The sequence below is a fragment of the Stegastes partitus genome, unplaced genomic scaffold (assembly GCF_000690725.1).
Source record: "Stegastes partitus isolate 25-593 unplaced genomic scaffold, Stegastes_partitus-1.0.2 Scaffold8, whole genome shotgun sequence".
NCBI classification, from domain to species: Eukaryota; Metazoa; Chordata; class Actinopteri; family Pomacentridae; genus Stegastes; species Stegastes partitus.
Genome location: NW_007577739.1, coordinates 127,700 through 142,356, shown reverse-complemented (window position 1 = coordinate 142,356; position 14,657 = coordinate 127,700). Strand labels below are relative to the sequence as shown.

The 14,657-nt window shown below is 44.3% G+C and overlaps 1 protein-coding gene across 1 annotated transcript in view; it reads left to right on the top strand.

Annotated features, from left to right (window-relative positions):
• LOC103357876 (latent-transforming growth factor beta-binding protein 2) overlaps window positions 1-14,657 on the top strand; it is an 87,728-nt gene that overhangs the window by 15,806 nt on the left and 57,265 nt on the right. The window lies entirely within an intron of this gene.

The window sequence follows — 14,657 nt, the reverse complement described above, 5'->3', positions numbered from 1 at the left end:
TTTTGGACCATGTGGGAGGAAGCCAGAGAACCCGGAGAGAACCCAAACTCCATGCAGAAAGATCCCGGGTGTCCTCACCGGGACGCAAACCAATGACCTTCTTGCTGCGAGGTGACGGTGCTAACCACCGAGCCACCTTGCAGCCCTCATACCAAACATTTGTTTTAAAACCACTTGTTTTCTTGCTGCACACGGACGGTCTGCTCAGACCACATGGACTTAGGTGAAGGACGAAGTTTACATCATCCATACCATAAATTTCGTCATCCATGCAGAAAGCATTAATTGGCCTTAACACTTTCATGGGTTCTAAACTCAGGGCCGTCACGCTAAACAGTCGCAGCAGTAGTTCTCCACTACAGGAATTTCTGGACCATTTTAGGGCCCAAACCTTTAGCTACGCTCTGACATCAGTAATCTTCCCCGTCGAACCTCTTCCAAGGTGATTTTCGTTGGAGGACAAAGTACCCGCTTCAGGGTAGTTACTTATTCAACAAATTAACACTGAATAGTTAAACTCTGGGAAAACAACGAGCAGCATTCGTGCCCTCTCGTTGTCCCTCATTCAAACGTCGCCATCAGCAACGTGAACTGCACCATATAGGATGACATAACAAACCCTCCATTGTTCTGTTTCCCACATGCTCACAGAACTGCAGTTACATCTGGGAACGACTATTTGTTGTTGTTTTGGCACACTCGGAGTTAACGTTGCTGTCGGATCCCACACCACAATGGAAACAGAAAGGACGGGGCTGTTCCCATAAACATTCGTGCCACCTTGAGCCTCCCCGGAGTTCCTTCAGTGTAAAAGCTGCCTATAGCTACGACTCATAGGTCTAATCATCAGCAGCTAACACGCGCTAAAGGAAGTTAGATCCCTTCAAAATATACATTTGTACTATCAGCTCTGGTTTCATAACTGCCCTGGATTGTGGAGCAAAATTTAAGAACAGCGAGTGGAGCAGCGCAGCTAATAATCTCCGATAGCTTCCTTTACTCCCTGTGCCTCCAATCATCCGACTCTTTGCTCAGAGGTCGGCACTGTCAGGATGGTTTGCTGACGGTAAACAGCTCAAATTTGCTTCTCAAACACATCTTGTGGAATCCACAGATGGCCGCCATTCCTCCAAAATTAACTGATTTTCTTGTCTAAATTGCTTCGTCGTGTCCAGGCCTTTTAAACCCTCATTTTGCACTTTTCAGATCCTTTAATCTGCTTTTCCATTTCGGTTTCGAGCTCATCAAACTCGTAAACATTATCTGATATTTCTTTTCAGCTTGTTGAATGTTTGTTGCAGTTGCTCTGCGGCTTTTGCACGGAGAGATATTCGATTTAGCCGCAATTACTGTCATACGGACGGGCTTGACGAAAACAAATTGACGCGCTGTGCTATTAGAAATTATTTAAAAGGCTCCTGAGCAAACAGTAGTTCATTACAAACAAGTTCAGCGCTGGTTGTGTTTATCGTCACAATAAATCAAACCAGATGACTGGGTTCATATGTTAAATCTTTAATACACTCTAAGCAAAACAAATACTAAGTAAAGCAAGTGAGCATTTGCTGCCATTTGCTGCCATGCTTGAAAAAGTATTAGGCTAAATCTGTAAAATGTAGGAAAATGTAACACGGCTTACCAGACAGAAGTATTAACCCATGCTGTTTGCTATGAAAATAGAGCAGGGAGATTATATTTTCTTTCGGCTTTGAACGCTTTAGTTTGTTCTTTGATTTATTGGAATAACTGTGACTATAAAGTATCCAACTAATAATTGCTCAGACGAAGGCCTCTTTTAGTGCATTCAGCAAATTCTCCAAAGACTGCTAATCAGACAGGCCTAATAGTTTCTTGGCTTCGTCGTCTGGCTGTTTTAGTTCCAGTCTTGTTGGAAATAACTTTTTGGGTTTGATTAATCACTATACCATGGCTGGAACCATATTTCTGATCAAGGATGTTGAAAGGGAGTAATTGTTTCCGGGAATATTTTTGATGGATCGTTATTGCTTACAGGTTCAGACTTATCTTGTCAAATTGTGCTCGATTTTGGACGCTGGCCCAGTGCTTTTCTAATCCGCTCACAGTCGGTTGAAGTGCCATAATTTGTTTGGGCACTGAGGTCATCAGTCACTTTTTAGCCAGTTTGTCATCTGGGTAATTTCTCTCCACCAAACCGCTGCAACATTCTCAATTACATCTGACATTTATGGTGCTCCTCTTGCTAATTGTGAGGGTCTTGTGTCATTTTTGGCTTTTGCCGGTGTTATGGAATTATGCTGGCATAGCCATCCGCATGTTTGTGGTAGCTCAATGAAACTACTAAATGTTTTGGCAGATGGTTCATAAAAGAGTTTTTATGCTTCCTCCTTCCCAAAACAATTATCTTGAAGTGATAGTAAATCTTATAATCAATACAAGGGCTCTGAAGAGTGCACAGTTGCTATGCATATGTTTTCTTTGTTCTTGACTCACAGGACATATTTGCGCCCTGAGTCACAGATCTGGGATAAATAGAGAGAGACTCGACTGCAGGTTCAACATTGTAAGAAGCAGACAGTGTTTCTGAATCACAAATACCCTTATTATGACTGGTTTCACTGTCATGTTTCTACCGAAGCTGACTAACTGTTTGTAAGAGGGGCTGTTAAGCCCCAGATGAGCCATTTTCCTCCGAAACAATTTCCAGTTAATCCGAGCATTAGTTGTTGTCAGCGACATTTTTCTCTGTCATTTCCAGGACAGACTACAAACCCCTGCCAGAATAAGAAAATGTCTTCATTTAGGCATTAATCAAAAACTTATTTGAATACTTGACTCTTTTACATCGGTGCTTCCAGGAAGCTATTTGAGCGCTTGAGTAATTCACATTTAAAGCTCAGCCCTTGTGAACTGCTGCAAATTTTCTGCATTCTATCGGCCCAGAATGATCTTTTAGGGGTGGAACAGTGTTCCCCCTGGAGAAGTGGTGGATGCAAGTCTCGGTTTCATATATCAGCCTGAGGTTCCACTGATTCCAAAGCCAGGAAAGCACGAGCAACGTGAGGTCACGGAGAGTGAGACTCAGATAGAAAGACTGGTGCCAAAGGCTCAATGAAGAAGTAAGAAGAGGGGAGTAGGGAGGACAGATGCTCAGACTAAGATAGATCTTCTTGGCCTTGCCCCCACTTATATAGTAAAGGAGCAAAGGCCGCCCAGTACATGCAGCACCCAGCCAGTCTCCTTTAATTTTTCCCTACCAGAGAAGGTGTGAGGTACTATATATGTCTTTCTTGGAGCGCACTTGGCTTGTTATGTCAGCAGCACCCTGTTACTAACCCAGTCTGTCAAGTGGCGCCAAGAACAAGAAATAGCGTAGAGAAGGAATGAGACAAACCAGAAGGGAAAGAACAAAAAGAATGATAACAAGAAAAAAGCCGCTTAGAGAGACAAAGAAATCCGTAACACTGAACAAGGTATAGTCTGAAATCAGTCCTTGTGTTCAGACCTGCTGCCCGGCCTCCTCACTATCCGCTCAACACTCATTCGCAGCTTTAAAAACCATGTCCAGAGGCAGCAGACGGGGAAAATGCACCGTCTGCAGTGGCGGGTGAGGTTTGCCAACATCTTAGTTAAGATGATACTTCTCAGTTTTCAGCAGACCAGCGACTGAAACGTGTGTGGCCAGACACAGGCCTTTTTGATCAGGCACTGAGTAGCCTAAATAGACGTTGTGGTCCGGTTAGTCTGGTTAGAGGGTTAAGTGTTTTTACTAAGCTATTCACTCGGTAACCAAAGAAGGAAGATTCCAGCATCATCCTGCTGCCAGAAGACAAATTGTTGAGTTAACGCTAGATTAAAGTTTCAGTGGATGAAATGTAAAGGAGATAACTGCCTTCAAATCTTTGCATCTTATCTTTATACATATAGGCTCCTCTGGTATTGTAGTTTAAACTTACAAGCACATGAATGCAAAGTATGTTCCTGTTTGTGATGGAAGAAAAATCTCATAATTTCGTGTTCCAAGTGGCAGCTGGAATGTTGTAAATTTCATAAAACAATGCTAGCAGCGAAACTCGCATTCTCCATCGGTGCGTCAGTGTTCGCTGGTGTTTTTCTCCAAACAACCTCTTCGAGTGTGTTCAGAACAAAAAACCCCAATTATTGCCTTATTATTACCTCATTTTGCACAAATTTGACCTCTGGACTGTTTATGTTTATTTGTCAACTGTACAGATGTTAGCTGTAACTAAACCATGTGTGTTTGTGCGGCTACTCAGCCTCTGAATGATGTCAGAACCAACCAGGGACTCACGTTCGAAAAAAGTTCCCTCCCAGTTTCTCTGTTTTCTGTTATCGCCTCTGTATGTTTATCAAGTGGGATCATTAGGCCTTGTCATAACTGATGTGTCTTCTGTTGACTTTGTGTGCAATTTGTCATCTGAAGCTGACGGCATGTTCTGTCCATCAGAGCTTTGCAGTTCTTCGTCCATATTGGGGGGTAATTTCTCTGTACATGTCATGGTGATTGACATGTCTATTCCACTCCTAAACTAAAAGCTTGGGTGTGATGGACAAAACATATGAGGAACCTCCTGTAAAGTGCAACTCTGCGACATGGGAACACGGCTCTATACCGTCCCTCCCTCCTCCTGTATTCCTGTATGCAGTCTTCAGCTTTTCCTCTGACCCTTTCAACCGTGTCCCAAATGTCCCCGACTGCATGTTCTGCGGGATTCGCTATAAAATTTAAAATATCCTATATGCAGCTGGCAAACAAATAACCGTTTCCTCTGCTGACCTGTGCCGCGGGACAAATGGGCTTCACTGCAGCCCAGTGTTTCCTGTGAGCTCTGTGCTCAGCAGCAGTGAAAGGCTTGTCCCTGTCAGCACGAGATCCTGTAGATCACAGGTCTGTCAGCTCCCAGTGCGAAGGTCAGGGCCGGCGGTGAATACGCCGCCTGGCTGAGCTGCAACTGCGATAACACATAGAGGACGTATTCACCGCCTCCTACGGGTCAGTCGTATCGTCTCCGCTGCCCTGCCGTTCTCTGACATCAGCTCTCTGCAGGAAACAGAGCAGGGCAGAGCAGGATGTGTGTGCAGCGTGCAGCTCATCCCCCCCAAAGGTCATCTCGCTCGCTGGTCTCTCTTGCATAATCGGGACAGTTGGCGGCAGCTACCTGGATAGCAGAGGTGCACAGTGGTATTGCATGCAGTTCAAGTTGTCTTTAAGCATGCAGCAGATCTGATGTTTTTTGCTCTGCCGTGATGATAAAAGACTAAAGGCATGCATTATGGAGAGCAGATGTTGTCTAGGCTTGGAGCACATTTTGCTGGTATTCCTCACTGTCTCATGAGCTTTTTGATGTGATGAAACTAAATCATTTAAGCTAACTAAGCTGAACTACCTCTTCATGAGAGGTTCTGATTAGAAAAAGTAATAATGTGAACACATGCCCCGACACAACCCCGTTACGTAAGGTTAGCATGGTGTTTATTTAGACTGAATGCTGGTAAAGTCAGTGTCAATTACACCCAACTGGTGAAGTGGATCTTGAGTAACAACCATTGTACTAGTCAGGTTCAACAACAACCTTTGCCCCACAACCTACAACGCTGAAAATTTTGAGTTTTGGCTTAGCTCCACCCACCATCACTGTGAATGGTTAAAAAAGTAAAGTTTTTCTCCCCCTGTTGCAGAATAATAGTGTGGTGCAGCCAGACCATTGTGTTCTACAGAACAGTCTGGATAGGATTGTTTCATTAGAGGTTGTTGTGGAACCGTTAAACCGAACGACTCCAACTGCAACCAAAGAAGCTCAACCAAAGAAACTTTAGTGGAAAAACACCTGCAGGCAGTTGACGTACCAATTTGTCACAAACTCGACACAAAAACAACCTTGAAACAAAGTGCTCGTACACATTGGTGCAATTTGGTGTGTTGGCCTGTCTGTCTGACTGTCGGCAAGATTATGAAAAAACTACCAAGATGAATTTCATGAAACTTGGTAGAAAGGTAGGACAGGGGCACAGGGAGAGCCTGTTCAGTTTTGGTCTGGATCACTTTATTTAAAATTGCAAGATGGGGCATTGGCCTTCGTGGAGGACATGCTTTCTGAGTGCTCTCCTCTAGCAGAATACAGCCGTGACTCGATAATCCGACCCTTAACAATCTGAAAACCTTGCTATCCGACAGGTTTTTAGGAAACACGAACAGAACCCATAAAAAACAGCCTTAACATACCGACAGCCTTGGATTCCGACTCCGACATGACATTTTATGTCACAAATAAGGATAACGGCGTATTATCTGACTGAACAATCCCACAGATTGGCTACGTTCAGACTGCAGGACTTAATGCTCAATTTGGAATTTTTGTGAAATCCGATGTTTTTTGCGAGTTCGTTCACATTTCCAAATAAATGCGACTTGTATGTGATCTGCTGTGTGAACTTCATACGACCCAAAAGTGTCCCGCATGCGCAGAAGAGGACACGACGACGTCATGCCGCAAGCTTGCTCAGTGTTTACAGAAGTAAATGAATGGTAATGGTGGAGCGTATCTGCCACTCCCCCTCCGCCACCAATGATAGAAACAGAACTGTGACCGCTAAGTAAACTGGCATCAGCAGCCAAGTACTGCCTGTGCGTTCCGGCCACTTCCACCCTGTCAGAGCGCTCCACCGGGGTGGAAGTGTCCCCCGACCGCACCGACTATTCAGATATTCATCATTAATTGGGCCTGAATATCCAGAGACCAGAAAGTGCTGTTGGGACCAGCCCTACTATTATAACTATGAACAATAATTAACAACAAATGAGCCTTCCAGCATCAAGCCATCCTCATATCTCGACTTCCGTCTTGACAATCCGACATAAAAGAGGATTTTACATTTAGTGTTGGATTATCGAGTCACGACTGTGTATTGTAAGATATAAGATGATGACAATCTCATTCTCATGCAACATAGTGTAAGAAAGGATCATGAATAATATGATAGAACATGATATGATACAAGTGGACAAGACTATGGTGGAGGAAAGATGTGGATAAACTGTCACTATAGGGACAAATTAGATTCATCAGCCTCATTCATCACTATGGATGCACCAGTCTACTGGAGTGGATCAGCACTGGCACAGATACTAGACCTTATTAAATGGATCACTTGTTGACCTTTAACTATTTCTTTATCATTATTGTTCAACACAGTGTTTCTACTGTCATTTAACTCACATGATTCCATGCAGGAAGGTACCAAAGATGACTGCCTGACATACTGGGATTTGTATTTGGACAGAGAATGCTGGCTTATTGTTTCATCAACACACTTCATGTAAAATTATTCAAATTTAAACCCAACGTCTTGGCGCATTACTTAAACAGCTAATTGTTCCGTGCAGCTGTTTGAAAGCATAATTTGCTTCAGAGATGAGTGCAAGTTTGGTTGCACCCACTTTCAGATGTCGAAGAAAAACAAAACCGCCCCAGAAGGACAGTCATACGTACGACTTTCTCTGCATTAAGTGTTATGTTTGTATCTGCCCCGTCGTTTTCCTGGTGACTAATAGGACTGGTGGTTCTGTGGCTTGTTGACTCAAGGCTTTGCACACAGCCACACAGCCGTTTCTCAGAGGAAACTGTGGTCATAGTGGGAGTTCTCCGTGTTAATCATGGATCACTGGTTGCTTTCACTCCCACTGCAGACAAACCACACCACCAACGCTGCCGGGACCGACTGTCAGAATTCTCTGAGTGACCTCTGCACCTGCGTAGAAACTGTTGGTTTCGCGCTGCAGATTGTCTTACTATAGGCGCAGCATCGAGAGCTTGATGAAAATTTGATCCTGTACGTCGAAAACGGCGGGGGTGGGAATTCTCTCGACAAGTTTCTCTTAACTCAGTGGAGAGGATAATAAATTAAAGACAAGCTCAAATCCCGCCGTAGGTTTTCATCTGATATTACTCTTGATACCTTCGGCTTTGATCATATGTGTGTGTGTGTGTTCTTATGATTTATAGTCAAACATTCAGCCTGGGAAAGTTTCCTGACTGTACCACCTGGCAGTCTGCTTTGCTACTCAAAGAGGATGTGTACAGAATCATCCTGTTGTCTCCCTTTTTTTGACCGCTGCCAAAACAGAGGAGGCCTGCAGATGGGGAGTTGGGTTAAAGCAGAGTAAAGGGGTAAAGGGCAGGGTAATTCCCACAGGTTGAATGTGCTGCTGTCCGTTGAATAGGGTCCTATCTCTCTTCTAAACCAGGCATATGACTGCGTGTCTACAGTCGTGATTTGTATCCCCGTGCGGGTCGACTGGGAATGAACTTGAACAGGGTCAGGTTAACTGGTTTTCTGCTAGCAGGCGTGTTTGCATTGGTGCTACAAACTTGACCTCTGCCCCGACCTCCGTCCCTGGTGAGCATTTTCACTTGTGATGTGAATGGGATAGGGCTTTCCGGACATCCTTTGTGGTGATTTTGTGGTGCTGGGGAGTGTCATTGTGCACCTCTGCTGCTGTGGGTTTAACATTTGCATGGCAGAGTGCAGACTCAGCTGTGGAGGCCACCCTGTCCTCAGGTGAACCCTCCACAGGGCTGGATAAGGGAAGGAAGTGTTGAATTTTGCATAACGTAGGACGGTGAAAATTAACCGAGATTGATTGAGCACATGTTGTCTTAGTATGTGTGTCTAAATTCACTGTCGATTTTTTGGATGTGAGCAACTTTTAACACACAACAATACTGAGCGAGCCAGGCCAGGAAGACTTGGTTCTACAAAGACAGAGCCAAACGAGTCCCATGAGCGTTTGGCTTCCTGCTACACCAGAGGGAACAAAGGACCATAGAGAACTCAGCACTCAGCATGGGACAGATATGTCTTTCTCTCTCTCCATCCCAACTCTCCCAAAGCCCCGTCCGAAGTACACTGTTTGTGCCGCGGTGCCAGCGCGCTCCGCATCGGTAGCCAAATCTTTCTCATCAAGCACAGCCTGCGCAAGATGCAGCTGTCGAAGGGACAAATACTGTACGGCAGTTATAGGAAGAGGGGCGTCTATCCCAGAATGCTCTCCAGCTCCGGCGCTGAGGCAGATGGAGACGGCATCAATCAGGCTCATCTCCCAGATATGGGACATGGTGTTGAAAGCGTGAATTAGCAGTATGGCTGTGCATGGGATCAGTTAATCCATTCGGATGTCAGGATGTAGCGTTCCTGAGGGGCTGAAGGGTGGAGTAGACCTCCAGAAGGGGCCAAACGTACACATGCTCAAGGCTGACACGCAGGAGTTTAGCTTATTCGCATCGAAACGTTAAAAATTCAACTTTGTGTTGGCTTTCTTCACGTCTACATTTCCCCCTTTTGTTCTCTGTCGGATCGAGTTTTTATGGCTTTTGAAACCAGCGTTATGTTCAAAAATTCACCTCTCTGTTTTTTTGAAAACCCTTCCTGGCTTGTAGTCAAAGCAGTCTGACATATGACACTAACCAGCGTTTGGGCATAGCCTCAGTCAGCACTTTGTAATGGCTCTTCCTGCTGACCTGTCTTGTGGCATTTTACTAAGTGAATGATCAGAGCAGCTACAATAAACTGGAGAATATTGAATGGCCTCTCAGCTCACCATGTCTCCAGGCATTTTGATTCCTGCCCCTGAACCACAGCGACCACACTGCCTTGCTTCCATCCAAAATCAGGGCTTTTGGGATAAGAACCCCACTTTATAAATGCCGAGGTGAAAACAGACGTACTGGCACTGCTACCGGCCCCCTGGAGATAAAAAGGGAACTGTTTATTTCGCAGCTTTCTGGCCTGTGATGGAGCAGACGGCATTAGTCATATGTTTTGATAATGTAGCGTCGGCAAACCTCAGTGAGGTCGAATTTACAGAAAATCTATTTTCATGCAGGCTTTGGGGGAAGTCATACCTATAACATTAAGTAGAACTTCATCTTGTCATTTGTGTGTGTGTTTAGCACTTGGGCTAAGTCAAATAGCAGTCTTTTGCTGAGTACATTTCTCAAGAATCTTCTCTGCGTTAGGCCCAGTTGTTGCTCTAATATAAGCCTCATCCTCTGGGGGATGAAAAAAAAAAAAGAGAAAAGCTTTCTGAATCAATCCAACTCCACTGTAATTCATTTCACCCAGGCTCTGGCTGCTACTAGCGGGATTCCTGGAAGGCCGTCCAGACAGAGAGAACATGATTTAATCCAGCCTCCGTGGCTGGTGCGATAAGCCCTCAGACACACCCAGATTTTCACAAGGGGAAATATTCTGCCAGGACCCACAATTATCCGAGTCATAATGACTAGAGATGTTATCAAAGAAAGACCGGGCCTTAATTGCTCACTGATGTTTGGCCTTATGTGACCACGTGTACCAGAAAAGCTTGTTTTGGTAGAGAGGGCTTTATCCTTAAAGCAGGGTTTTTGTGACTCCTTATATTCCTACATTATAGAATAGAACATATTGGACCACTGGCACGACTGGCAAAGTTAAATTAAATTTCCAAGAAGCTCTAAGTCAAATTTTAAATGTGTCCCAGGAAAAAGTATGATTGTTAAAGTGTTTTTCTTTAATGTCTAATCAGTTGCAGCAGGAAAATACATATACAATAAAACCTCTTGAAAGAAATAGTTTGGAATTTGGGGAAATACGCTCGCTTGTTTCTCGCCAAGACTCAGATGAGAGGAATGATACCGCGTTTGTGCTTGAGCGGTAAATATATCGCTTAATAAGAGGAAACAGCTCGTCTGGCTCCGTCCGAAAGGTAGAAAATCAAACCGACCCACCGGCACCTCTTAAGTTTTCGAACAGATTGAGCAAACAAACTTTAACGCGTCAGTTAGCGAGCTTCACAGGTGCTGATTTGTTACCTTTGAAAAGTGTGTATTTCCTGAGAGCTATTCCTGTGGATCAACATCAAGACTTTGTCAGTGAGTTTTAACAACATGTGCAAGCTTCATGGTCATCTTGCAAAACAAGCTTTGAGAAAAGCCAAACCTTTGGAGGTTAAAACATTTACTACCACAGATTAAACATTCGCACAAAGCTGTAATTTGGGGTACGACTTTAATTTGACAGAGGCTGGTGTTGAGTTATTTTTGAATTTCCTGTGAATACAAACTTCACCGCCGTGCCATTGCATGACCTTGTTGCTATGAGGAACACACAACAACAGCACAATGAACGTTCCCTCGGGATTGGATATTATATTTATTGGTGCATGCTAAGGATCAGACCTCAGGGTTTTATTGAAAGAAACACACAGGGACCTCGGTGGTTGAATGGTGAATGGATGAGGGCGTTCTGCATGGAGACTGAGGAATGAAATGTGTGACCACAGTGGGATCTGACCACTGCTGGTGCAGATGGCTTGGTGCACTGACTGAGTGGGTTAGAATGGATTAATTCTTTTTCAGCTCGCAAAGACTTCTTTCACCTCCTAAAATACACCGAGGCTGTGAAGACGGACCAACATCTGAATTAAACTTTCCCCCCCTGTTTTCTTGTGGGCCCTTAGAGGCTGATCAAACATGGGAAAACTAGCCTGTCGTCTCAAAGCAAAAACAAAATAGACTTAAAATATCCAATTAGTAATTAACTTCTTATCAAATATCAGATATAAAAGCTGAGTTTTTGCTTAATTAAATTCTGAAGCAAACAAGTCATACTTGGCAGGAAGGCATCTGGTATCTTTACAGCTAATCTGGAATATTTGCTCTCTTCCTCGCTGCGCTGTAGTTCATGTCTTGGACGTCACGGAGATTCATAACACTGCTGGGCTTTGAATAGCAAAACACGAACAAGAGTCAAGTGTGTATGTCTTTGCTAATGTTCTTGAATAACGCCTCCTGGGACTTGTTTCAGCAGTCTGCACTCTCCTTCCTCTTCTGCGGGCTTTAGTCTGTGAAATGTGGAGCACCATCTGTTGTCCAACCTTTTGCTGAAAAACATCTCTCTTGACATTCTCAAAATTTTGAAATCCAGTGCAAAAAGATAGATCGTCTCTGCGCATTTCAAAGTGTTTCTCGATTTAATGGGGCCTCCTCTGAAAGATATTTTGTTTTTACAAACTGGGCTACACACGGTTCATTCTTTTATGACAAACCGATCCAAAACTCTTAACCGTTGCGTTGCCACTTAAGATCTTTGGAACTTGGCCAGCATGTCTTGTTGTGTCCAAAACTGTTTGGACCCCTCACATGGAGCTCTGTATAGCTCCCAGTGCTCCCTCTTTGACTGCTATGCCCCAAACACACTCATAAATCTTCTCTTTTCTTTCTTGCCAACACTGTTTGCAGTGGTTGAGCAGTACAACGTTTTCATTGTTTCTGCCGCTGTGTACACAGTTTTTTTTTTTTGTAGATTTCTACTGTTCCCTCCGTTTAGCCTGATGAAATACAAATCCAAGCACGATCTCCGAAACCCAACGACAGCGTTTAACGCTTCCTCCGAGCGAGATGGATGTGCGTAAACCTTGATTTACACTCGCTCTTTGATGACGGTCATTTACTTTCCCATTTACGAAGTAGCCTTCAAATTGCCCTAATTATGTGCAGTTCTTATGTAATAAGGGCTTTTGGCTGATGCTCCATGTTGGAAAGAGGTAAATGGAACTATTAAACATTTTGTTTAAATAAAAAAAGAATAATGACTCGATTTTCCCTGTGTTGATTGGTCGTAAACCTACTGATGGTTTCGGAGGTTTGCCGCTCATCACTCTGGAGGTCACGTCCAGTCCAGCACAAAGAGAGCTCTGACGGGACAAAGTGACACGGCTGGGAGCTATCAGGTTGTGCAGCGTGACCCAGACTGGGACACTCATGCCAGACACTTCTGCCTGCTGTCAGACTGTCTTGTTTAGACAGTCTGCTCAAAGCCAAATGGCTCCTTCCAACAACCAGACTCGAGCTCTTTCGTATCAGTCTATTTTCTGCATTAGCCGCCATAAGCCAACAATCCCAGCCATTAGAAGTGGGTTAGAAACTTTGGTATTCTCAAACAAATCAAAATGAAAAATGACCTTTGCCAAGTTAGGCTTGTGCTGAGCTTCAAGTGGTGGAAAAAATACCCCATTTGATATCACTTTTCTGACCTTCTTTCCAACCTACTTGGCATCGTCAACCCAGAAGTAGGTTTCTGTGTCTGAAATACATGAACTGACAAGTGTGGTTTATTTCATATGGAGATTTATAGGGGATAATGAAAGCACCTCGGAGACAGAACTGTTAGTGAATGAATCAGCTGTGGCCCATACGTTAGTGCGCGGCGCTTCACATAAACACCGATCTGGCCTCGTCATGCAGGGCGAGCTACGGAGATGGTTTAAGATGTAAACAATTCCCGAGGATCTGGGTCACTGCGTATGTGTGTGTGCGAGCGAATGTTTGGGGTGAACGGGATCATCAGATAAATCCAGACTCGCTCCGTGTATCTATGAGGCACTTGTTTCCCAGTGGGCAACTTACAGAAACAACACAGTCAGCTCTGGGATGATTGGAAATGGTGTTTTCCAAACCCAGACTGCAGGCGTTTCCTGGCGCTGAAACAAAGCCACCTAACTGAATTTCTCCATGCAACACACACACACACACCCCTCGCCCCAATGCGCTCTCATCAAAACATGAAAACTTCAAAGCACACCTAGCATTTTGCTTGGCAGCGCCGATCGTCGGGTTCAAATCATTACCAGCACGGTTTACAGCATCAGCAGAAGTTCTGAGATCAGAGGACTTGTAGCCTTTTTTTGAGTGTCCTCCAGTTCTTGATATTGGCTTGTGCTTTCACAGAGCTTGACTGTGTGCTGTTTGCGCTCCAGCAGTGCCTCCTCTCCAACTCATCTGGGTCAAGAGGCGAGGCTGGAACTGCCATTCACGCAGCCCTGTCATGCCTTTATGAGAGCTAATATTCACATGTTGTAATGCCGCAATGAGTTCAAAGATACGCAAGCAGCCGAGTGCCAAGCAATACTTTAGCAACGCGCTGGAAGACTCGCGGTGTTGTTTCATGCACAGCGTAGATTCTTGGCCATGGCTGTGATTTGTAATTTCCTCAGATGTTATGAGGTTTAGTTCTAATTGCTTTCCATACATGTGAAATGAATGATAATGAGTGAAAGTAGACAGCGCCAGTGACTTTATGTCTTAGTCGGAGGCTTCGTTTGCGATCAGATGTAAACTTTGATCAAGTGTTTGGACCGAGATTTATCAGACTTCATTGTTTCTCTTTGAGCGTAATTACTGAACACGTGTTGTGAACATGATATAATACATGTCAAGGACTAAGCAGCAACGACAAGCCGTACACTGTACAGAAGTGCATCTCTGTAACCGCTCCAGCAACTTGTGTGTCCACAAAGCTTTTTCTTTGGCCACCGCTAACATATTCTTACATGACTTTATGTGGGCTTAACGAGTGAGTCAGATCTGATGATTGATATCAGTGTCACGTCTGCGTGTTAATGTGCTGGAATTGTGCTTTTGGATGGATGGATGGATTTGGGCGATACTGGGTGTGCTGTAAAAACATCACCCCAGAAAGTCACTTCATATATCTGTTACTGAAACTTTAGCATAATCTAATTTCTGTCGTTTGCTTTGGAGTTTCCTGTAACGTGGGCAGGTAGATTTACTGCCCCCTGGCTGGCTGCAGCTCTGTACCTGACACACAGGCGTAGGAAG